The 25,002-nt window shown below is 39.8% G+C and overlaps 1 long non-coding RNA gene across 2 annotated transcripts in view; it reads left to right on the forward strand.

Annotated features, from left to right (window-relative positions):
* The window catches only part of LOC125969340 (uncharacterized), a 65,179-nt gene that overhangs the window by 36,557 nt on the left and 3,620 nt on the right, over positions 1 to 25,002 (forward strand). For both annotated transcript variants that reach the window (XR_011086882.1, XR_007481525.1), the window contains exons 2-3: positions 13,036 to 13,135; positions 13,906 to 13,997. This is a non-coding gene — a long non-coding RNA (uncharacterized lncRNA). The remainder of the gene's footprint in view (positions 1 to 13,035; positions 13,136 to 13,905; positions 13,998 to 25,002) is intronic.

Here is a 25,002-nt window from a genome sequence, read left to right on the forward strand (position 1 = left end):
AACATTTTAAAAGCCTCCGTATTATTGCCACCGAAAGGCTGTGGGCGAATTTAACATTTAATTTGTCCTTTTTAGCGCTTTGCCCTTACATTACAACATTAATAATTTCTTGTGACTTGGTTGTGATTTTGAATGCATAGACCTTTAGCTACACTAAAGTATCGTATTTATTGAAATAACCACAATATTCTCATGAAGCAAAAATCATGACTGATTCTGTTCTCGGTTACTCATTTCCCACAATTATGAAAATGCGGCAGCAAATCAAAGCATCCACCCAAAGACTTCTGCATGAATAAACAAACTAAATAATATAAAAAAATAAATAGGTTCAACTATGTTTTTTTTTTTCTTCTGAGTCGTAGTCCACAGTCTGGAGAAAAAAATGTCACGCTTATTTGAAACAAGTGTTTTCCAGATGGAGGCTCATGATGTTTATTTAGTTTAAAGGTTGGCATCTTTAATAAGAAAAATGCATCACAATAAAACCAAATCTTTCACTCGAAACAGGCGACAAACTGACAACTGTGTTTGCGCAGATTTGATTTTATACAGCTTCTAAAACTGTCACAGCTCCGGTATTTTTCTTTCCCGGTTCTAAAACGAGATAACATGCCCTATGTTTGTTACCTAGCAAGCCTTCTCTGCTGAAATGATTTTTTTGTGTCAATGTGTGGACATCCTGAATATCTGTAGAAATCCACACAACATAAAGCAATGTCCATGCTCGGTGAATTCTGTCTGATGCGCCAGTTTCCGTGAAGGCGGTGTGAAAGTGGCTTTCGTCTACACGAGTTTGTTGTCCGAAGAACAACATGACGTCAGTGATGACAAATTGAGCCACGCACACCTCTGCAATCGAGGCAGCAAATACCAATACTGGCATAGAAAAAGGAATTATTGACATTGAAAGAGAGAGCATACCATCACTAAAAATTATTATTTTTTATTATCTTTGTCAAAGCTGAATTCTGACGCTCCAAGACACAATGCATTCAATCTCTTAATGCATTTATTCCACTTCTGCTAATGCATGACACTACTTAGTCTTCCCTGCATCTCTTCTGTTCATTTTTTTTCTGCTTCCCTCTCTTTTGTAGCAGTGATTGTGATGAATAGAGTCATCCTAAGTGTTTCCTCTCTTTTTGCATCCCGGGAGGATTTTAATCCCCCTCGATTTTTGCCCCAGCTTTCTCCCCTCCTCCCACCCAATCCCCGTGGCTCGGTATAGAATCAACACTCCACCCTTTTAATGCAGATGCACCCGCCACTTCCATCCACACTTGGTCCACCCCCTTTTCTCTTCCACTAATCAAATCACGAGCATTCTCCCACACTTGCTTCCACCACCATAACCATCTCTTCCTCTGACACCCTGCAGTAAGCAGGTGATTTGCAGGGTGGAGGCTGAATGGGTATTAATAGCAGTATAGCCTGCACGTTGTATACTTTACATGAACTGAGAGAATGAGCGCACAGCCACACTTGCACAAACAAATCCCCTTGTCGTTCGACAGCACTGCAGTCATTCACCAAGGTTGCGACCTCCAGTCACTATGCCTCATAACAAGCGGGAACATTCAAGCAGAATATTAATCAACCACTGAAATATGGTGATTCGTGCCATCAAAAAAATAGCATTATGACCGCTGATGCATGATGACTTTGTAATGTTTCACTCCGTGACTTTTGAGGCAGTTGGAACCTTGAAGTTACGGGTAACGGACAATTTGTCTGAACTTCAAGGTGGCTTGTAATACGGAGTATAATGTCTGTATCCATGAGGAGACCAAAGTCTAAACTTGGTTGACAATAGCAATATATAGCCGGCAGTGCGCCTTATAATCAGGTGCGCCTTATAATTCGGTGCGCCTTATAGTGCAGAAAATACGGTTATTTAGCTATGTATATATATATATATATATATATATATATATATATATATATATATATATATATATATATATATATATATATATATATATAAAATATTACAAATAATACTATATACATAATATTACATTATCCATAAACAGCAAAATAAATAAATAAACGAACCACTTTCTTGGAGCATTCAGCAGAGTGGCTTTCAGGCAGCTTTAGAAGAATTTTGTCACCGTGCGCCGAGCAGGGTTTAGCTAAATGGAGCAGAGCAATTTGGTATTAAATGTATCTGCATTACACCACTTGGCGGTACATGCCTTTGATTTGCCAGTCAAGATGCTGACGGCCGGCTCTGTGTGGCATCAGCGGCAAAGGCTGTCGGCGTTCAAAACCAAGGCAGTAGCGCCGTTTAACAGGCTCAGTGTGTCGCTACTCCCACTTTACACGCAATGCCACATCACAACTTGGCAGTGCACATTGCTTTGAATACATTTGTAAATGTCCAACCTTCATTATATGGATATGAGTAATACACACCTGCAGCAAAACATGCACAGAGTCGCAAATGTTCCAGATCCTCCTGCGGATGTGGGAAGAAACACGCTACAGCTTTTGGCAGAAGCAATGTTTAACACTGCCTCATCTGCTCGATGCTTTGCCAGCACTGCCATGGGACACATCCAGGTGCAAAGAGAGAGAGAAAAAGAGAGAGAGTGTGAGAGAGCGCGAGAGAGACAGACAGAAAGCGAGAGAGAGATAGAGAGAGAGAGAGAAGAGGAAATATAGAGATATTGGAGTGTACTGCCATTAAGAGAAGGAGGGCCGCAAATAGAGCAGAGTTCAAGGAGTAAAAACAAAAGGACAAGAGGGAATAGAAAAAGTTGGGTATAAACAAACCCAGAAAATAATTGGGTGACATGTCAATATGAAAGGTGGAGGCTAAACTTTAATAAGCAGGTGTTGATCACAATACCGTACCCGTCTTGACACCTCAACAGATCAAATAAATGGAGTTATCGGCAGCAGCAAGTGCGACAGAAAAGATCACAATAGAACTGGAGATGAAACAGATGTTAAGAAGGCATTTATCAGGAGAGCGCATCTTGGTGCAGTCAAAGACAGACACATTCAAGAACCCCTTTGACTTACAATTGTTTTCTTTTTTTTCCACCAAGTGAGCAGATGGAAGTGCATGGCCATCATCTCTCCATCTTTTATGTCACATGCTGCTACAAGTGTACATTGTACAGAACAAATTCAAAATCTCCAAATAGTGATTGTACATTTTGTAATCGTCTATTGGATTTTTATCCATTCAGATTAAACCAATACCTGAGTGTAAATGTAGAGTACTGTAGTCCTTTCTCCACCATGACTAACGTTATCAGTGGTAGCATCATGCGGAATTGTGGGATTTCTATTGCGCTCAGTTAAACACTGACCTCTGCCATGAGCAAACACTTCAAATTTGGATCATCACCAAGTTGTGCCACTTAAAAAAAATACCAACCAATTTAAGATTCATGAATTATTCACAGAGAAATTAGGGATTAGGCATGTAGAAAAATGCAACCTTAACAAAAATGGAAATGGGGGAAAAAGAAACCCTGGTGTGCATAAAAATTGAATGATTTCTTGGATCACACGTGCTCTACCACTTCACAAATGTTTATGGGAATTAATTACTTTTGTGGAAAGCAGAGTACAAAAATATTTAACCACATGAGGTCTACTTATCATTGAGTCAGCAAATTTGCTAAATAAAACTAGTGTCACAAGAAAGCCAGTTCAATATTCTTTACTAAGGACCTTTTGGAGTCCGCTGGGTTTCATGCTTAATCAAAACAAACATTTTCTGCAAGTTCTTTTGACGAGGACACTGACTCAAGATACTGATCTGGAGTCGGCGTCCTTTGTTGACCCCTGTTAAAAAAACGGAGAATCTCGTAACACGGATTAGTCCTATTTGCCAATTGTGAATTGTCACCAAGCAATCAGCAAGCGTTTCCACCCATTTAGTGGCACAGTTGTAACCGCAGTTGTTTTGAAGTGGTATTGTGTTCAAATGGCTATCGCAGTGCGCGTCACGCTAGCCCTCAAGCGTTTTGGTCTCAAATCCTTTAATTACGAGGCCAACCGAATGCATTGTTGCAGAAATGCGGGCGGCGCTTCTACTTTTCCTTTCCAGTGGCTGTGCATCCTCACACATCCATTCATCTGCTCCTGGAGGTCAGACTCTTGAGGCTGACATTTCCAAACTGTCACACAGAATGTTGTCAAAGTGTGGGTTGTTGTGTGACGAGTCAGTAAGTGGTGCGCGACAGTGTTTGATGTGTTTTGCTCGTGCGTGTGTGTTAGGTCGCGGCAATTAATCGAAATGTAATCGTCATTTTCTTCTTCTCTCCATCTTTCAACCGATATAATTGAAGAAAAACGATTAATGTAACGATGTGTTTTCGATTATTGTAGTGTATTCTTATTTTGCTTTGTCATTTCAAGTCATTTTGAATATTGAGAACTTTTTCAGGATTTAAGGTATTGTCCTTTCCTCAAAACTCAAGGGTACAAATATCCATCGTTTTATTAATCATGACTACAATCACAAAAAAAATCCATAATCGTTCAATCCTTGTGTGTGTGTATTCAATGGATGTTGTCTCCCCCCCCCCCCCCCCACACTGCCTTGAACACATAAACACAATATTTTTAAATACTTTTCCTGCATATTTAAAGCCACTTTACTGCAGATTACTTGCCAACACAGATGGACACTTTGCCCTCAGTGCACACACACAGACGACACACATGCACACACCACAGCACGCACACATACACACACAGACACTTATCGAATTAAATAAAGTCAGCATTTTGCAGCCAGTCGGATGCAGGGAAATAAAACACCATGTCATTTAGTGCTGATGGGATGGAGCCTCTATAAATAGTCATTTCCTGCTTGGCTTTAATTAAGTGGCACTACTGTCAGCTGTCACGGAGCACAATTATCAAGCAGACCCATTTAGCCAACTAACCCTTTCTATGTCTCTGTCGGCTCATCCCACCATCGGTCTGCGCCTCATCTCTGTGGGCTGTCTGCTTTCATGTCCACTTTTCCATCCCCATTATCCCCTTCCCTCTGTTTTACTTTCTGCCTTCTTACCGTGATCAAACCAGACGATGTGTGTTTACCTTGTTTCATTCCTCCTCATATTCTCATGTCTAGCAAGCCTTTAGTCTTTTACTGTTTGCTTTGCCCCGTGCTCCTTCTTTTCTTTTCTCTCGTCTAATCTGCTGCATGTTTTGCTCCCTGACAGCTTGTTTCATCTCTCTGCCTCAGTACTGTCTGCCCTGCACTCTGACTCTTGGAGGTGATTTTTCTCCATGGTTCTCATTCAACCCCGGTTTGCACAACTTCTAGCATGCATTCGGGCACGTCTAAATTTGAGCGTCATACTTTGTGTCAGTGAGTTCTCCTTGCTTTCTCTCTCTCGTGTGTGTGTGCGTGCGTGCGAGCATGTGTGTGTGTGTGTGCTTGACAATGTTGCCGCAGTGTTTACTTAAAAGCTCTGGTGCAGTTCTGATCGAAGCTACTCTCTCTGTCTTCATCTGAAAGCTCTGATGCATGTTATTCCCCTGGTACAGAAAGTTAGAGAGCAAGAGGAAGGAAAGGAGGGAGGGGGGAGCCAAGAATGAACAGTTAAAGTGGAAAGGGGAGGAGGGAGGGGATTGAGGAAGTAAGGCCAGGAGAATGGAGATGGTGCATGTAGGAAAAAGAGAAGGGCATTGCAAGGACAGTGCAGAGGAATGAGCGAGAGAGGAGCTGGAGGAAGGAAATGCACTCAGGGACACATACACACACGCACAGCATACACCTTTGCATACACATCATCACTACAGACACACATAACTGGCCTCATGGCAGACTTTATGACAACCGACAATAAGTCTTTGCAATTTGAGTCAATCCCAGGACTCCTATTTGTGCTTATTTCCTCTGACACACTAACATAAATACAGCGTCGCACTATGAGAATTAAGTATATCATTTGACGAATACTAAAACACTACTATATTATAGACCTAAGTGGTCTATTTATCAGCCTCGAGTGTCTCTTTCCTGAGTGAGCCTGACAGCCACTGCAAAAAATGATAAATGGTGCCACAATATGGAGCAAAACATGACGTGTTGTGCTGTATTTTATGTTTTATTATCTAATATTTTGTAAATAAAAAAAAAATTGTTTATTATAAGGGCCAAGTGTAGGAGAGGGGGTGGGGTCCAAGCATATTTATGGGGGGGGGGGGGGGACGATCACTAAATATAATGGAAAATAAACTTACAGTAAAAGTTGTTACTGAACAATATACACACTTGAACATTCTTTGTAAAATACTTTTCCAAATTTGATACAATATCTTATTGAATTTTCTTATCAACAGCATTAAGCATGAAGAAGAAAACGTGTTGCACACATTGAATCCCATAAAAACACACTCACGGGAGGCAAAGGTGAACGTGACTCATGGTTTGTCATAACTGGGGTGTCAGTGAATTTATCAGCCAGTGGACCACACTCTCTCCAAAAGTGGAAGGACATACACACATTAACTCTCTCCATATCACATTTTGTATGTGTGTGTTTTCTCAGTCAAGTCTACTATTGACACACATTTTACCTGACTCTCCCTTCCCTTCCCTCCACTTATACACAGACACACACACAAAGATGAGAAAGTCCAATTATCAGCTGGCATTCCTCTCCCGGGGTAATTTAATGCATTGGGTGAGAGCTTCTCATTTATGTTTGGTAATTACACTCTCTCTGCTTTACACTCCCTTTAATAAGCTTTAACTTCACTGCATAAACCCTTAGATTACACACGCACTGACACACACACACACACACACGCGGACACACACACACCTGCAGATGGATATTTAAACACATTGCTGGTATTTTATGATCCATAGAGACCTGTATGTGCACAGGCACAAGAAACGTCAACTCTAGCTGTTGATGTCATAAATTTAATTTATGTATTTATTTATATTTTTGGGGTTATTTATTTATATTTATATCCTTGGCTTAATCACCTGAACTTCCTTGGGCGATTATGTTTTGTATTCTGGAAATGCTTATAATTGCTATTCATTATGTGAGTTTGTGACTGCCTTTGAATTTATGTATGTGTTAGTGTAATATGTTTGTATATGAAAAGTCTTTAGTTTAAACAGATGCAGAAGTTATGAGTGCACACTTTTGTGTGTGCGTTTGTGCGTCAGTGTGAGCTCGCATATTTCCTCGACTCGAAAAGTCGTGACTTTCCATCAGCAGCAGACAGAGAGAGAGGAGGCGCGAGTGTGTGTGTGTGTGTGTGTGTGCGTGTGTGTGCGTGTGTGTGTGTGTGTGCCGCGACTGTCAATGGAACATCGAAGAGACCAAATTATAGCTGTGTCTCTCATCTGCCTCGGTTCTCGTTTGAGAAAGCCGCTGCATAATCATCCAAGTCGTTCCCATTTGTGATGAAAATACAAACATGAAATTGCTCTGTGTTGGCTTTAAACAATGATGGAGCACAAAAACACAGATAATGATTCAGGCACAGCCTTCACAAGCTCTTTAACTCCCGCAAGCTGCTCGTCAAATAATTTCCACAGATCAAATGAAATTCATGAACTCCACTTTGCTTTTTACTACAATCAAAACAGCACTTCACTTTGACTAACCATTGTTGTCTTTATTGAAGCGGAGTATGGCTTTGACTTCTGCTAGCACTTTGTACTGGATTGATCTCATTTCTGGTCTAACCATATTCCATCTAGCAGACCTCCTGCATGCCATTTTCTGCCTATCAGAAGTTATTCCATGTTCATCCCTTATGCATCTACTTTATATTTTCTTTAAACATTTGTCTCAAATGTTTTGACATAGATCCATGTGAGTTATCCCAGACATCTTTGATTTTAACCATAAAGTTCTCTTTCATTTCCTTCTACTTGATGTTCATTGGATTTTCTCCACAAAGTGAATTATAAATTATTAAAACAATGACCAGCAATATAAAGACTTCTCTCATTCCATAGTCCCTTTCAACATAATTTTTTTTTTCCCAAATCTGTTGCTTTTAATTCTAAATTCTTATGATACCTAATGTTGTGACCAATAAGTGTTCCATTCATGCAATCTAATTAACAAATATTTGTTGTTCCGGTCCAAATATAAAATCTGTAAATTCATCCATCCTTTGCCATAACAGCTTGTCATACCCTTCTGTTCACGATAACTGGAGGCTTTTAATTGTTCGTGCTTTAGAAAGCGTCGACACACACACATACACACACACACACATACACATTAGTCTCTGGCATTCAGTGCTTCAGGTGCAAGAGGGAATCTCCTCAACTGCATTTGAATAATGTAATAATTTGCTCCGGTCCAACTTTCCTAGTCTCCGTGCGTCTCTCCATCTTTCCTTAGCCTCAGTACGCCTTTTCATCCATCACCACTATCTTCATCATGACATTATTAATTATATTTCCTGAGGTATTAAATATTGTATGATTTCTAACTTGCCTCTGTCTCCCTTTGTGAAAACACAGGATTCAACCTTGACTTTCATAACCCTTTGATAGGTGAATATTGAAAGGTTGCTTGTGAACAGTGGTGCCAAATTGTAATCATGATTGAAATGTTAGCGTAATTGGTATTGGCTTAGCCGAATACATGCAGTGTAGTCCTAATGAAAGCATACACACTTACAATCATGTGAAGGTCCTCGGTACACAAAGAATGTTCTTGAGGGACAATGATAGTCAATTCTGTCTAATAGCATGCCTACCATTTTATCTTCCCACCGGAATGCTGGCATTCAACTACTGTTTTTTATCCCGCTGGGCCTTCTGCTGCATATTGACATCAGTAGTGACAAACTAGTGGAGCCACCTTTTACTGTATATTTATACTTACAAGACAACTTTGGAGAGCGTAACACAGCGTTTGCATTATGCAGCACCGTCAAATGCAATGATGCGGTAGTATAAGTCTTAGATGGTTAAAATCAAAACACTTGGAGGGAAATGGGACTCTAAAGACGCACAAAAGGGCAGCCATTGAAAAATATGGAACTTGAGGCCTGTGCATAGCTCCAAATTAATATTATTTTTGTAGTGTGCCAGCAAGATGGATATTTAAAGCCCCACCAAAACTTCATACTGCATGTGAAAAACTTTGGACTTCACCGAAAGATGGTTGAGAAGAGTGCTGTTCATCTGAAAAATGTGCTCAAGTATGAAGTGGGACTAATTCCCTCCAACTATGGCCCATTAGGGTTCACTTTCTCTGGCTGACTTTTTTTTGTAGTTGCTGTCCCCCATTCTCTCTCTCTTGGAATTGGTCGCTTGGTAAATATCCAGCAAACACCTGTGGCGCTGTAGTAAAAAGCTTGAGCTTGGTTGCCTGTTTTTGGTTTACTCATCGATCAAAAGACACTTTTTAAAGTCTGTTTCCATACTAAGGATGTTTAAAAACCAGCATGCAAATTTACAAGGAAATGCTAATTATATTATCCCAAAATCAGACAAGTTTCCTAAGAACACAAGCCGTTTTCAAATTAAACATTAGAAACATTTTTATATTTGACCTGAAATTAAATTTGAAACAGCCATCCGGACAAATTTGCCGTGAAAAAAAAAATGACACTCAAAATAAACACTGTGCTGCTTTAATAATTTGCTCCAGTAGAGGAATATATGCTTGATCTTTTCTGTTGGGGAGGGGAAGGGAGGGGGGGAGGACAAATAAGTTCACAGAAGAAGCTGAGGTGACAATTATCACATTGAATAAAAATCTCCACCTCCTACACATAAATTTAATGAATCAGAATTACAAGAACAAATTAAACCATTTGGCTTGTTCTGTTCTCCAGACACAATGTGATTTTGACCTTTTTAGCTTTGATTTGCAGTAATTCTCAAAGTTCACTCTGAATGTATTTTACTGCAGGGCACACAGGACTGTTTTGTATTTTCTGCAAAAAGCAATTAAATCCACACGGAGATGTGTTTATACATACGTTGGCGTATATCTCTGACCAATGTTTATTTGCTTAATTGAGCAGGCATGTGCATTGAAATTTTGAGGGCAGTTGCCCAAGCCCCAAAAAAGGTCAACCATCACCATAAATATTCAATTAAAACACATAATATAGTATATTAAACATGTGTATTTAATTCTTTTAACACAATCAACACTAAATAGTGCAACTATTAGCTAAATATATGAATAATAGTTGATAATCAATGTTTTCTGTAAAATAGCGGTTTGTTTTGCATCAAAACTAGCTTTAAGGGGGGAATTAAAAATAAAAAAAGGGCTCAATGATATTTCTTTTTTTTTTTCCCGCTCCAGCAGCACTTACACTATACTGACGCACGTGTCCATGAGGGAGTCAGGTGAGTGAGGGGATGATGATAAGCCAGTGAGTGAGTTGTTAGTGTGCCAATATGAACGATTTAGTAACTGTGGCTGAGTCAATCGCTGTATGTGGGTGACTGACTGATTGAGTTTGAGCAATTGTTGGGAGGGACTTTGTGAATAGGTGGCACTCTGAGTTAGTGTGTTTCAGTGGGTGCAGGTCATTCAGTCATTGATCTATTGATGATTCAGATTCTGTTTGTGACAAGGACAGCTGGAATGAGTGTGCTACTTTGTGGGTGGTTTACTAAATTACTATTCACATGTGAGGTTGTAGGTGGGTTGAAAAAAATAATAATGACTAAATGAATGAGTTAGGTCATTAGTATGTTTTACAGTGGGAGTGTGATTAGGTATGAATAAATTAATTGGTACTTTTTGGACAAAGTTTCTTGATAACAGAAAGGCATGCCGTTCCAAACAACGCTAAAGGCGGTTTGTTCTGATAAAATAAGTGTTATCATACGCAACGATTAGATTTTCAATCAACACAAATCCCCTTCTTGTTCGGAATAAAATCTTGATCCAAACGGGCTTGATATGGTCAGATAATGTTTGAGACGTCACTGAGTAGCTAAATAAAGTCGGATTTACAGAGGTTGAGAGTGTGCGAATCGGCGGGTGAGTGATTGTGGTTATGGATGGAGTGAATTAATTATTGATCATGGAAGGGACTCAGTCTGGCTGATACATATCTATCGAGTCTGTGAGAGAGTTCATAAAAACTGGATGAGTCTAGACGTGGATAGTTAGCACACGTGGGATTATTTGGAAATGTGACAGATGAAGGTAAAAAGAAGATTTGGGGTGTACAAAATCATGAAGAACTTCCCCCCAAATGATTTTATTATGGGCAGAAAGTCTACAATTCAAACCAAGTGTTATCACACAGAAAGTAGTCGATTACACGAGCCGACGGATGCTTTGAAATGATCTTCCTTGTCAAGCTCTGATACCGACAGTTGCTCAATATGAAGTATTACCTCTTTGGGATGTTAATACTGCGAGTGTGATAACAAATGGGCTCTTTAAGAGAAAAGAGAAATTGAATCAGAGTGAGAAAAGTAGGAGAGAAAATATGAAAACTGCTCACTTCTCTGTGCTTTTCCCGAGTCCATAGCGCTGTGTTTGAACTGAATATAATTCAAACAACCCCTGAAGGCTTTTATATTATTACTGCTAGAACTAATGCAGTAATGTTCATTTCCCTGCAGGTAATGGTGGAGCATTTGGAAAGGATGGCTATGATCTCATAGCATTTTATGTATGCTAAAACTGAGTGACTTGCTTCTTCTTGAGTGCAGCAACAATTTCATAGTGGATGCACAGAACCTTGGAAAGAAAGATAGTGATGGAAGGAGGAAGAAAGGAAAGATCAGGGGTCAATCCTTTAGAAAGTAGACCTGTGGGCGTCCCACAGTAGGTAAGTGGCAAAGTCCTCGGGCTGTCGGTGCACGCATGGCAGACTCTGTCACAAATAGTTTCCATGCAAAGGAAACAGGCTGCTAGAGGTTTCCAAGGATTTTTTTTGGAATAATAGTAACTAAACTGTAGCACTGGGAGCAAGTCAGGTTACATGTGAAGGACGGCCAGGCTTTTGTTTGCTTGTCAGTCAACAGCAATTGCCTTCCATTTTCCGTGGTGCACAAGTGCACATTTTCTAACACAAAGGGCTTGGTTTAAACATATCACAAAGAGAGGGTGCTAACAGGCTGAGAGACCTGTTGGTGGGCGAACGTTATGTTTCCCCATTGCCTCTTATTTTTGCCAGGAGATTTCCTCGCTATGCAGTACTAAAAATGAATATTATTACGGGGAAAATATAGAACTATTCATTGAAGGTATCTTTTTAATGAATCTTTTGAATGAACTGATTCTGATCATTTAGGACTCCTAAAAAAAAAAAAGCCCTTTTGTAATATTTACACGGATTATAACATTCCAACTTTTCGCTGGGTTACTGACCCCACTCGCCCCCTTGAAATATGCTTGGACTGCCAGGTGTCAGGCCAGATGATTGACTTTGGGGAATTTTAAGATTTTTTTTAAGGATATTTTTCCCACATTTAACCATCCCAAAGGAAACAAAATGAATATTCACCTGTGTTTTCTGAAGAAGTTTTGGGACTTTTAAAAAATGTGTTTGGTTTGCAGACCACCTGATATTCTTGGCCACCTCATGGCTCCTCCATGGAAAAAAATCGTAGCTCCACCAATGGTCATGTTTTCACCATTTGCAAGGTTGAAACAAGAGCAAAGGGATAAAATTGGGATTGGTCTTAAATTATGCTTGTTGACCTGCAAACATGTGTATTACCTTTGAATTTACTGCAATTCCTTTTTTTTTATGAGTGGCAAAATGCTACAGGTAAAAGGGTGGACCATTAAAATGTGTCGCCTGAGAGAAATTCAAGTGTTGGTGCATTATATGAACATGGTGTTCCTTATTAGCCATGTGACAGTCCTGTTGAAGCCGTGTGGCACAAGGCGTTCTATTCCTTGGATTTTAAATTTAAGTCCTAAACTGCAGCGTGACTCTATACAAATATATGACAGTAGCTGGTGTCTTTAAACATAATCTAAAACCTGCTGTTTAGTAATGCTTCCTTTTAAAATGACCACAAAATATTTTGTCCTTCATAATAATGCTTTGTTTTTTTCCCCATTTCACTCTTAGGTCCTAGCAAAAGTCCGAAAAAGTGTGCTATCTCCAAGGCACGGGATGTCCGCACTGCCAACTTCCAAATTTGTCAACCCTTTAGGTTCAAAGTTAACAGGTATGTGTGTGGAGGTGTGGGACTAATGTATGTTTTCGTGCCCATCATCACTTATTAGATTTAAAATGAGTTGAGGTTTATCGACGTTTCAATGTGGGCGGGCACATGTGCACACACACTCACACACACACGATAATTCAGTCAAGTTCAGCAGGAAAGGTGTCACAAGAAATTTAATTCACCAGAGGCAGAAACTCCTGAGCTCAATTTTAACTCAATTCCAAATCCATGAGGGAATATGTAAATATATGCGCCGCGCTAGAGTATTTCAATAGCTCACTGTTCCATGTAGTTGCCGAGAACACCCACAACTCACCATCAAATTGCTTTTAAAATAGCAAACTAATAACTGTACCCTTCTAACAATTTGGACACCGAACCTGTAAACACACACACACACACACACACACACACACACACACACACACACACACACACACACACACACACACACACACACACACAACCACACACATATTTTCAACATTATGGCAGCCTGTTCCATCCCATTTGACTGACATACTGTTAGACTGTGAACTTCACACCACCATCCGAATGGCAGCCACGTGTTATCTGGGTGTTGTTGGTTGTTTTTACATGATGACATAAATGAAGACAAACATAAAAAGATTGCATCTAAGTTATTGAATCGTGGCCACTGTGAGTAAATCAAAACACATAATTCTTGCGCATTACTGCGTTTTAAAGGATTTGGATATGATGGCAATGAAGTCTTAAATGATGTTTGCGTCATGTTTCCCTAATGACAGGAAAAGCTGTTCTGGATCTCATCTCCATTAATGGAGGAGGCGAATGAAACGTGACAGCGTTCACAATGCCAGGATGAAAAATGTCCACCAAGGTGCGCACTCAAACTGACATGACACGAAGATAAACGTTCTCTAATTTTCACGTGTCCCTGTGTTGGGACACTTCCATTTTTATTCTAAGCTGCTAATTGCTACTTAATCAGACACTGTTAATTGGTAATTAAGCATTAAGATAATGCTTGCTGTTAAATATGTGATTGAAATAATGAATTGCACGGATCAAATCATGTTTATGTGCTCACATAGAATTAGAACCTGCTCTCCTTCATCAAGCCTCACTGAATGGGAGCTAAGCGCCTTTGCTCGTCTGTCTGTAATGGAGATGAAATGAGGGAAGACAAAAAATACAAAGGGGGTATATTAATGTTTAACACAAAGATGAAATGGAAAACGATTCGGAGTGGGATAGGGCAATGCCTACGGGCTAAGAAGAGAGACAAGGAGCGAGTTGGAGTTTGGGGACGAAGACGGAGGAAATAATTTAGAGGGATTTAAAACCCTGGAACACTTAATTAGGTAGCGGTACTAAACTAACTTGGGACTCGGCAGCCTTGCAAGCGCCTCGCGAAATGAATGAATACATAATCTCGTGATGCCTATTGCGCACACTGCTTGACATTCTCAGCAAAGACAAGAGGTCTTGTTCGAGAATTGGAAGTAGCATTGATTGAAGAGAAAAAGCTGGGGTGATGCAAAGAACATATTTTATTGTTTTGTTAGACGTCCGTGTATCTACAGCATATAAAGTGGTGCATCAATAGAACACAATGTGCAATTTATAAAATGGTATTTTGCCAAACACGGAGATAAACACCTTAAAAAGTCTACATATAAAAGGTTCCATTCAGAATGATGGCCGGGGGGGACTCTTGAAACAACCCGTGCTTTTTTCGTAAAGTTAGAACAGTTTTGTTGTTAGGTTTGCCGTAAAATTTGGTGTTGATTTATCAACGGCATGCCCAGTAACTTTTCATTGCTTTTTGCAGTGGAAAGGAGTAACACAAAAGAAGGCTCTGTACTGCATACACAAATATGATAGTCGCTTTGAATAACTTATTTTTGCCAGTGATGAATGTGTCAGAGACAACTGCTTTGTTAGCATGTCAAAAAGCCTTGCCATTATTTTTGTGTCTATTTTACATTGAATATTTGAATATTCTGATGTTAACTGTGGTGTGGGTTATTGTCTTGCTGACAGGTGGCTTTTATTATACTTGAACATATTTTAACAACAGTGTAGCCGTTGTTATTATGAAACACACCCACATCCCGAGATATTTGAATGTGTCTACAAAAACACATGCTAATTAGACAGCTACAGACACAAAGACTTGCCACCCCTGCACACCCCACAAGAGACAGGAGGGCTGGTTGGCACCCACTGATGGCGTGCTGAAGCCTTGATAGTGACAGTTGCCCAGGGCTGTAACACATTGTGGGTCCTTCACATAAGCAGATTGCCTTTGCTTGCTTTTAGTACGTCTCCATCGCGTTGTCTAGAAGTCGGTTTCATCACAACAGGACTAATGATAGCCAGAATTTGGTTGTTATTTACAAAACAGTTCAAATGCATCTTAAATGCGACATTTAATAACGATAAGTGGCGACAACAAAATAGACATTCAGATGTATGAGACCCTACATAGAAAAGAAATTATTATTATTGAAATAAATATCTCATTCTAATTCATCCATACAAAAATATGTCAGTCAATAAATGTTGGTTGATTTTGGCAGGGGCGCCTCCAGAAATCTTTCATAGGCATGGCCACATCAAATCTTGAGATGGCACACCAAAAATAAAAGCCGATTTTCAATACCTCATGACAGCCGTCAAGGGGGGGCGGGCGGGCATCTCGAGCCGAAATGTATGCGTCAGACTATTAATATTACACTTAATATTTTGAGGTTGTGTAACGAAGAAATAAATCATAATGTGGAACTTCATTCTAAAACAGTAGCTGTGGCCAGTACATTTTCAGGGGTGACCTTAGCCACCCATGGTCACCCACTTGTAGCGCCTCCCGTATTTTACTTTGCACTTGTGCATAAAAAAAAAACACTTATCAGTGTCACGGTCTTAACAGTGCCATCATACTGTCACCAATGACTGTTTAACTTTCAATAAACTCATTGTTAAAACCAGGCACGAACATTCCTATTTGATCCTTTCTATCTTTTTGGGTGCTGATTCAAACACAACTTAAGACAGAAGCGTTGTGCGCACATCTCCTGACACTCCAAACGTTGGTCTGACACTCAAACGCTGCTGACTGACAGCGTCGACACGCTTTTCTGACAGATCAAACCCGATTTACGATGCAGGCATGCCGTCTGCTTGTGCACGTGTGTCATTCTGGAAGCCAGAGACGAGCCAGGGGAATTAGGGGTCACCACTGAAAAGTATCGGCAAATACATATGTCGTCTAACTTCTGGGTAGTTACGACCCAGTACCACCTGGCCTCAAACACATGGCGGCATCACATTCTGACTTGCTTTTTTTTTTTGTTCAGTTCAATTGAAGGACTTCATTATTTATTATTTATAGGATTCGTCTACACAGGAAACGGGTGCAGGCTCAAACAAAGGCAAATCAACAAAGAAACGTGGTTGTCAAATCAAATGAGTACAGATATCCATCAATTTTGAACAAATTTCATTGCAATCAACACCACGTTCACATATTTATGAAGTTTTACATATTTCTTCTAAGACACACAAACATCAAGTTTTATGCATTATTCGCTAAGGAACTGGCACATTTGTAAAATGCCCCTGTAAATCTCTCATGAAATATACAATATGGATCTTGGCTCATTCCCCACCCCTCCAAAATATTCTTATGTTCTGTTCTCGTCATCAATTATACGAAAGCTTCTAAATTCCAATTCTTTTTAGAAAGGCAGTCTTTTGATGTTCTTCTCCGACTCATATGGTGAAATTAAGCGAATAGTAATTAATAATAATAATAAAGATGCCTAAATTCAGATTATGGCATTCTTGAAACATTAAACTTCTCCACCCCTTGGCAAGCAAGCCATAAATAAATTATCCACAAATAACGCCCTACATGAATTATATTAACATCAACAAACATCACTCTGGCGTTACACCCAGATAGTAGTTAGGAGCAAATATCAAATTACAAGTAGTCATCAGTTAACAAACGTTCCTAAAAATTGTTTCAAATTTAAAAAATGAACAAAGGCTGACTTAATAAATGTCATAAAATACCATATTGAAGAAAGGTGGAAATAATGAAATGTACTACTATAAAAATGGCCACCATTCTAACCTTGAAGCTACATCTAAGAGACCATTCAAGGCACGGATACTGATGATTGTTAGATATATAGAATATGACGTATTGTACAACTGGGAAAATGTTTAATCTGGAATCAAAGCTCAGAAAGTGAGTGAGGAATGTAAAACAGCAAAGTGACAGGGAGCCAATGATTATTTCACATCAGCCTTCTGTACAAACTGCATGGAGATGAAGTGATGTCGTTAAACGTTATGTTGATGTTGTGCAGAGTAATAGTCATGTTCAAGGAAGTCAGCTCATTCATAACACACATCCCGCCGACAAACTTCTGTTACCAAAGAACAGATTGCTACATAAAATGACATGCTGCGTCAGCATTTCGACAATGATTACCAGTTTGGCATAAACAAGCAAAGGTGGTATAATGGGAGACTTGGAGTAACGTCAGTGCAGCCGTCGTGAAATAAATTTAAATGGGCACCCAGTAGACCATCGCAAAGGAGCATATGAGAATTTGGAGAAGCGTATTAAAATTAATTCGCTGAAAAATCTTGTATTGCGGTCTGCATCAAAACGGTTTTCCTCCTTGCCTTGAACTTTAAAAAACATAATTTCCGTGTCTGTTTTTCCAATTATTATTATTATTATTATTATTATTGTTGTGTTTTCATGTAGGCACTTTGGTTTGATGACTGGATGTCACCTTTTTTTATTTATTAATTTTACACTCTTAAAAAAATATTTCTAGCTTATTTTCTGCAAACTTTTAAACAAAGCACGGCTTGTAGCTAAAATACATTTCCATTTCAAAGGTGTACTATCCTCCCACATCCCTCATTAATATATGAATGCGGCAGAATGCGTCAAGTCAAATGAAACGCAGATTAAAAATAAACAGAATTAGCATGTCAGGAGTGTGCAATGCTTCTGCCAATCTTATCCGTGACGCGTAAGGTTCGACACAAACTACGCAAACTTAATTTCTTCCTCACATCGTCGTATCCGTACCAAAATAGGTAAAATAAAGCGAGGAATGCTTTCAATTATGCATCGGCATTGTGGAGTTGCTGGATTTCTCCAGGTGTTAGATGAAAGCAGGGCGAGTGCGTCTGTGTGAGTACGTGGCCTCAGGCCGTCAATGAAAGGTGCTGCTCAGGGAATTCCCCCATAGGCAGAGATTCTCAGTCAAAAGGAAATCTTGCATCTCTACTGCTTCTTGCATGCCACAGATGCGCAAACGCGCCCCTATTGAGTGTCAAGGCTGGGGCTCCAACACGCTGAGCCCTACTTTTAAGTCTTATGTGTAAGCGTCCCTTTTCATCATTGCAAACACATTACAAGTGTTTAGGCAGGCCTGACTCGCAGTGTTTAAGGTCAATGCAAAATGGATGTATTATCAAAGAATAGATACTTTTGAATATTTGTTTTATAATATGTTGAAAATAATCACATTTCGGTCAATCTGGTTAAGAATTGGAAACTATTATTGCACAGGTGTCAAACTCAAGGCCCAGGGTCCCAGATATGGGCCGCCACATTATTTTATGTGGCCCACGAGAATAATTTGTGCGTCGGCGACGTGTCAATACGAAAAAAAGAAATTGCCTTCAGTTTTTAAAAATAGACATATCACTAGCAATTTTTGACACCATTGATCTTTTTAAAATATTTGAACAGTGTTTACGAGCCATATCACTAGCAATGTTTGACACTATTGATCTTTTTAAAATATTTGAACAGTTTTTACTAGCCTCTGATTTCAAAACTAGTTATCAATTTGATGTGTAGCCTATACTGAAAATAATATGAGGCCTTTATACATTTATTTGGGTTGACAGTCATAATGGTCCCTCCGTGGGAAACTATGACTTCAATGAGGCCGGCGACAAAAATTATTTTGACACCCCTGAAATTGTGATCGTCCTGAATTTTTTACTTTATTTTATTGCAAGCGTGTTCCTCGTGTTGATATTTCGCACTGAGGAACTTACTCAGTGAGCATGTTCTATTTTTCATCGGACATATTAAACAGGAAGGCTTTCATGGATGTTTTAGCATGGCTGTGCTTTTCAAAGTGCTTTTGGCAATGTCTAGAGTTCACATCGTGCGTCTGCGTGTGCATGTTCATGTTGTTCAGGCCGCAGGGGGTCACCCTTGTATGCAGCCCTGTTAACTGATTCTGACATATGTGGCATTGCATTGCATTAACTGTGTTGTTTTGTGTGTCAACGCATACGCACCGTACCGACGCCAGTGTGTTTAAATTACATTTTCAGCACTTTGCTCCATTTCTTCAGATCCATTTTTCACCGCTGTTCTCCATTTTAGGGTTTTATTAGATAGGATGATTCTTGCCTCTGGCAATTGTCATCGCAGCACTCTACATTCAAAGGCGTGTGTGTTTTGGAAAGCAGTGTGTGTGTGTGTGCCCTAAGTGCGTGTGTATGCTTATACTTTCTATCTCGGCTTCCTGAAATGTATACTAAGTCTGCTTAAGGTGGATTTTGTGTTTTCTAAGATCACAGAATTCCGTGCAAGTTTTAAATTCCTTTTGCAATGCCCTTGACTCCATCTCCCACAATGCATTATGCTTCTTATAATTTCATGGATTCTGCTATCATATTGGACCCCGTATCTGTTTTTCTGTCATCACACACACGCATATGCACACACACACACATATAACACACACACATACACAGCCTGGGGGCTCCATCTATTAGAGCTCCATCCATCACATATAACTTTAATACGGGAGGAATAAAAAAAATGCTTACACAGCCAGATGAGAAATTTCTGAAACTTGCATGAACGAAACCTGCATAGACACTTGAACTCACACACACACGCACACACACATGCACAGTGAACAAGGTCAAATGCACTAAACCAATTACGGATATCAAGATGCTATTTTTCTGACATATGTGTGTGCATGCATCTTTCCTATGTGTGACATGATTACATGGGTGGATACCGTGTGTGTTGTTTTCTAAAGCTGCCCAAGGGCGTATGGCATAATGCATGTATTCAAATATCCAAGTCGTCTATTCTGCTTTTCTTTTGACCGCTTTCAAATTGTTTTCATTTTCAAGGTTTATCCTCCACCAACAGGGTTGCTCGGGCTTTGCAGGGTCAACCGTTCTTCTGTGTATCTTTTGAATGAAGACAAGGATACGCAGCCAAACGGCATCAATGTGGTGCAACACTTTTATTTATAGCATGTATACATTGATTGAAAATAATGTGACTACTATCAAAATACTAGACTGTACTAAAATATATATATATATATATATATAAATATATATATACACACACACAAAAAGAAAAAACATATTGATTGATTGATTGATTGATTGATTGATTGATTGATTGATTGATTGATTTGTCTGGTGATGAGCCCCTTCTTTTTAGATCCAACCATTTTTTTAAAACCTGCATTGAAATCTATCCGTCTAGTTAAAAGGACTAAATAAATCAATCTATGTTAATCATCATTCAGAGAAAGAAGGTAAAAGGTAGTAAGGTACTTTTTTTTTCACCGCCGACATTTAAATGCTCATCTGAGGGACTTCTGTGCAGTCTTTTAAAAGTTATTGCTATTTCACACCAAGAAATTGATCAATCTTGTTCCATTCCTAACTTTTAACGTAGCCACAAAGGAGTAAAATCGTTGGAACCTGGAGGGTGCTTGCAAACATACAAGCATTGTTTTTGTCCAATAAATGTTACCTGAGCCCGAGGGGGGAAATTTGAGTTGAGGGATGTGCAATAAAGATGAGTATGGACAGGAGAGCGTGAAACATACCCAAACAAATCTATTATGAGCCATATCGATCCATACTGACTGATAGGCACCTTGCTGCAGAACTGTGAATGTTAGCGCTATAGTTTGAGGGAGAAGGGTGGGGAAGAATTTCCCATGAGATGTAATGGAGCAAAGTATGCTCGATGTTTTTGCCATTCGGATTGCTTGTGATGATTAAAATCCTCGTCATGTTATGTGATTGTGTGCCGTGTAATGCAATATGGACAGAGTGGTCCACATACTGCAAGCTGTTGACTTTGTTTCTTATTTTCTCCTTGCTGTTCACGCATAATTGTATGCCTGTTTTATGGGATTCAGTGCCTTGCACATTTATTGTGCCTACTCATCGGAAAGGTGTCACAATTGCAATTTTGTACATTGTGTCTTTGGTCGTCCCTGGGTCCACCACCCAGTGGGACTTGCCCGTAACGCCTCGCTAGAGAGGGAACAAGATGCCCGAGCCACCTCATCTGGCTCCTCTCAATGCGTAGAGCTCATCCCGGATGACCAAGATTCTCATCCTGCAGAGGAAGCTCATTTCTGCCACTTGTATCCAGGATTTTATTCTTCCAGTCGCAACTCACAGCTAGTGAGGGTAGGAATATAGCTCGAACGGTCAATCAAGAGCCTCGCCTTCCGGCTCAGCTCCTTCTTCACCACGACAGACCCATACAAAGTCCGCATCCCTGCAGACGCCTTGCCGATCCGCCTCTTGATCTCTCATTCCATCCCCAAGATACTTGGTGGAGTCCAACCCTCATTGGAAACCAGTGGCAGGTCGTGCCTTTCAGATGTAAGCCTTCACATCTATCTGCCTTAATGTTTTTATACCCTTTTCTTCCTCTGAGTCTAGCCACAAGTGGTGTTCTAGCTGACAGTGACGTGAAAACAGCCACACTTACCTGACCAAGGAACAAAGGACAATACCTCCACTTCACAGCCTGGTTCACTTAAAAGTCACTGCTGCTAGTGCGATTTGAAACTTTCACAAAGAATGCAGATATTGACACTTTGACAGCAGTAATAGCCAAATTGCACCAACGGTTTGCTGCCAAAAGAAACATCTACAGTAATAGAAGTTGTTGACGGTGAAAATCAACACTGATACAAAGTGTAAAGACCTTGAATAGGGAACATTAAAAAAAAAATCTCCTTTCTTGTATTTTGCATTTATATTTCAAAATAAATTTGCTCTTATCGCTCTTTTCATATTGTTAGCTTTGTCTTAGTCATTATCTTATTATTTTAGGTTTTTTTATATAAATGCCACTTTGATTAATTTATTACAATTACCGCGTATTAGCTGGGCAATTTTAATGGACATTAAAGTGACTGAAAAAAAACTTTACTGTATCATTTGTAAAACTTAAAGATTCTTATCTGAGTACTCTGAAACATATGACCAGCTCGCCCAGGACCCACATTTAGAAAATATATGACATTTATCATCTTGCCTTCGTAATGTATAGAATTAAAAATAGAACAGAAGGTATACAAATCATTGTGTTTTTTTTTTATTTACACTTTCTTGACTTCATTTGATTTGTTGATATCTCACACTTTTCCTGTTGATGTAAAGTCTAGCCAAGGTCATACACAACATATGCCGTGAAGCTTAATTTGCTGCCAGTACTATGCTGAGATGTACATACGAACCATCTGTCTTTATTTTCTGAACATAATACAAAAATGGAAGAAAACAACAAAGATGTCCTTGTCATTCTTGAAGAAATCGATGGAAGTGAAACCGAACCGGTGTGTAGTTAATCTCCCCTTTGCAGCTACAACAGTTTCTGAGAAAAAATGGAGGGGGGTGATTAGTTGGCCGACATTTTTAGTGAATAAGTATAAAGACAAAAACAGATACACAAAAGCAATTGTCTCACAGCTATCTGATTCCTTATTAATTGGACTAGCCAAGGTCTATCGATGTTTGAGACTTTCTAACTTTCTTACCTCATTACAAACAATATCGTTCCAGTATTTCATCTTGGGTTGCATCTCCAACCGTTTCCCAGCTACAAACAATATCATTAGTGTCCAACATTTTCAGTTAGGATTGTTTCATCTTAAGTTGTATCTCCAACCCTTTCCCAGCTTTCGAGTCTCATCAATGCTCAAAGAAGAAAACAGCGTCCGTTGTTTGTCTCCATTTTCTATATATCAAGAAAGAAGACCATTTCAACAAGTTTGGAGCGATTTATGAAGTATTCCATGCTGCTACTTTATAGCCTGTGCGCCGCACAAACGACTTAAATGGCTAGCTGAAATGAAGTACTCTACCTGGAGGAAAATAAGCAAAGTATTCTAGCTTATTTCATGCCTCGGGAGTGAGCAGCTCGACTCATTCGATGGCTTCACCGAACATTATTGGCTTATAAAATTCATACCGACTCTTATTGCAGGTGAATCATATCTCATACTATCAAGAATTTCTTTGCACGTTTCAGATTTGACCTCAGTATTAATACAGCATCTGCCCTGAACCGAACTCGAACGTACCACATCTTTTATTGTTTGTCATCTATAAACATTGATACAGAGAGTATGGGAAGAAATTGTTTTTTTTTTTAGCTTCAAAATCTTTGCTGTTCTTTAGTATGCAGCAGATGTATGCATCTCACAGTATTCACGATTGATTTTGCACTTGTTTGCCAAACGGGATACCTTTAATAGAATCACTTTTCCTCCCTCACTTTCTCATTTACCTTTGAAAGGACGTATTTATCTGAATTAAGCACGAGTCACTCAAGTCCACCATTACAGGCAGAGATGTCATACTTGATGTGCATGTGAGAGGTGTGTGTGTTGGAGGGAGTGGACAAAGAGGTCACGTGGATGATATGTTGTCATAGTCTCTCCCCTCTCTCTCCCTCCTTCACCGTGCCCCCAGTGTCTTAGAATTGCTGAGTCGGGATTCTGTAATGAGAGACCGGTGACGTGGAGGAGGAGTAAAAGAGAAAACTAAGCAGAGTGGCTTGCGGGGGTCGCGAGGGGTTGGGGTGGAGGTTCAGGGATGGAGAGTCATCAGATCACCTTATAGGGAGAGAACATTCTTGGTCAAGGTCTTCCCTAATGAACAAATTATCATGCAAGGACTCGCTCTCCACCCCCTATAGGCTTGCATCCTGTATCTTTTCTCCCCCCTCTACCCTCTCCTCTCTCTCGCTCTCTCGCTCTCCGCATTGTCACTCATTCACTTTGACCCTCCTTTCTCACCTTTATCTTCCGCTCTGTACCTGTTCTGCTCGTCCGGCTTGACCTTGGCTCCTTCCTCTCTGAAATCCCTTCCCTATTTCATGTTTACTTTCTGCCGCATTCCTGTTTTCTTTATCTGTGTTGCTTTCCACCCTTGCCACTGTTTACACCCCCCCACCTCCCCTGTCCTCACGCCCTCCTCCTCCTTTCCTGGTTCTTCCAGGCCTTAGGCAGTAGTCTGCTACTTTAAAACCTCTCTATCAGCACATCCCTGCAATAGTCAGGGCTGACAGTTACTTTCACTGCGGAATTGGCTGATTTACCACACAGTCACACACATGCACACACGTACATCTTAAAGTGTAGAATTGTTCACACCTACTATGTACGTCCCTGAATGATTTTATGTTTTACATGATAAGGTGCTCGTGTGTAAATGATGGACTTGAGAATGCCAAGCCATGTGGTCAAATATACAAACTCAAGAGATACGTTATTTAAAGTCGAGTTGAAATAAAATTGCTTCATCTAAAGTCCAGGGGTGTCGAACTCATTTTTGTTGCGGGCCGATGGTAGTTACGGTTTCCCTCAAGGGGCCATTAATGACGTAAATAGAAATGGATGGGCCCTCATATTTAAAACACCTGCGTATTATAGTCCGGTGCGGCTTATATATGGACAAAACAAGATATTCCACTATTTCTAGCTGGTGCGACTTATATTCAGGTGCGGCTTATAGCCCGGGAATATTTGATACATTTG

The sequence above is a fragment of the Syngnathus scovelli genome, chromosome 5 (genome assembly GCF_024217435.2).
Source record: "Syngnathus scovelli strain Florida chromosome 5, RoL_Ssco_1.2, whole genome shotgun sequence".
Lineage (NCBI taxonomy): Eukaryota > Metazoa > Chordata > Actinopteri > Syngnathiformes > Syngnathidae > Syngnathus > Syngnathus scovelli.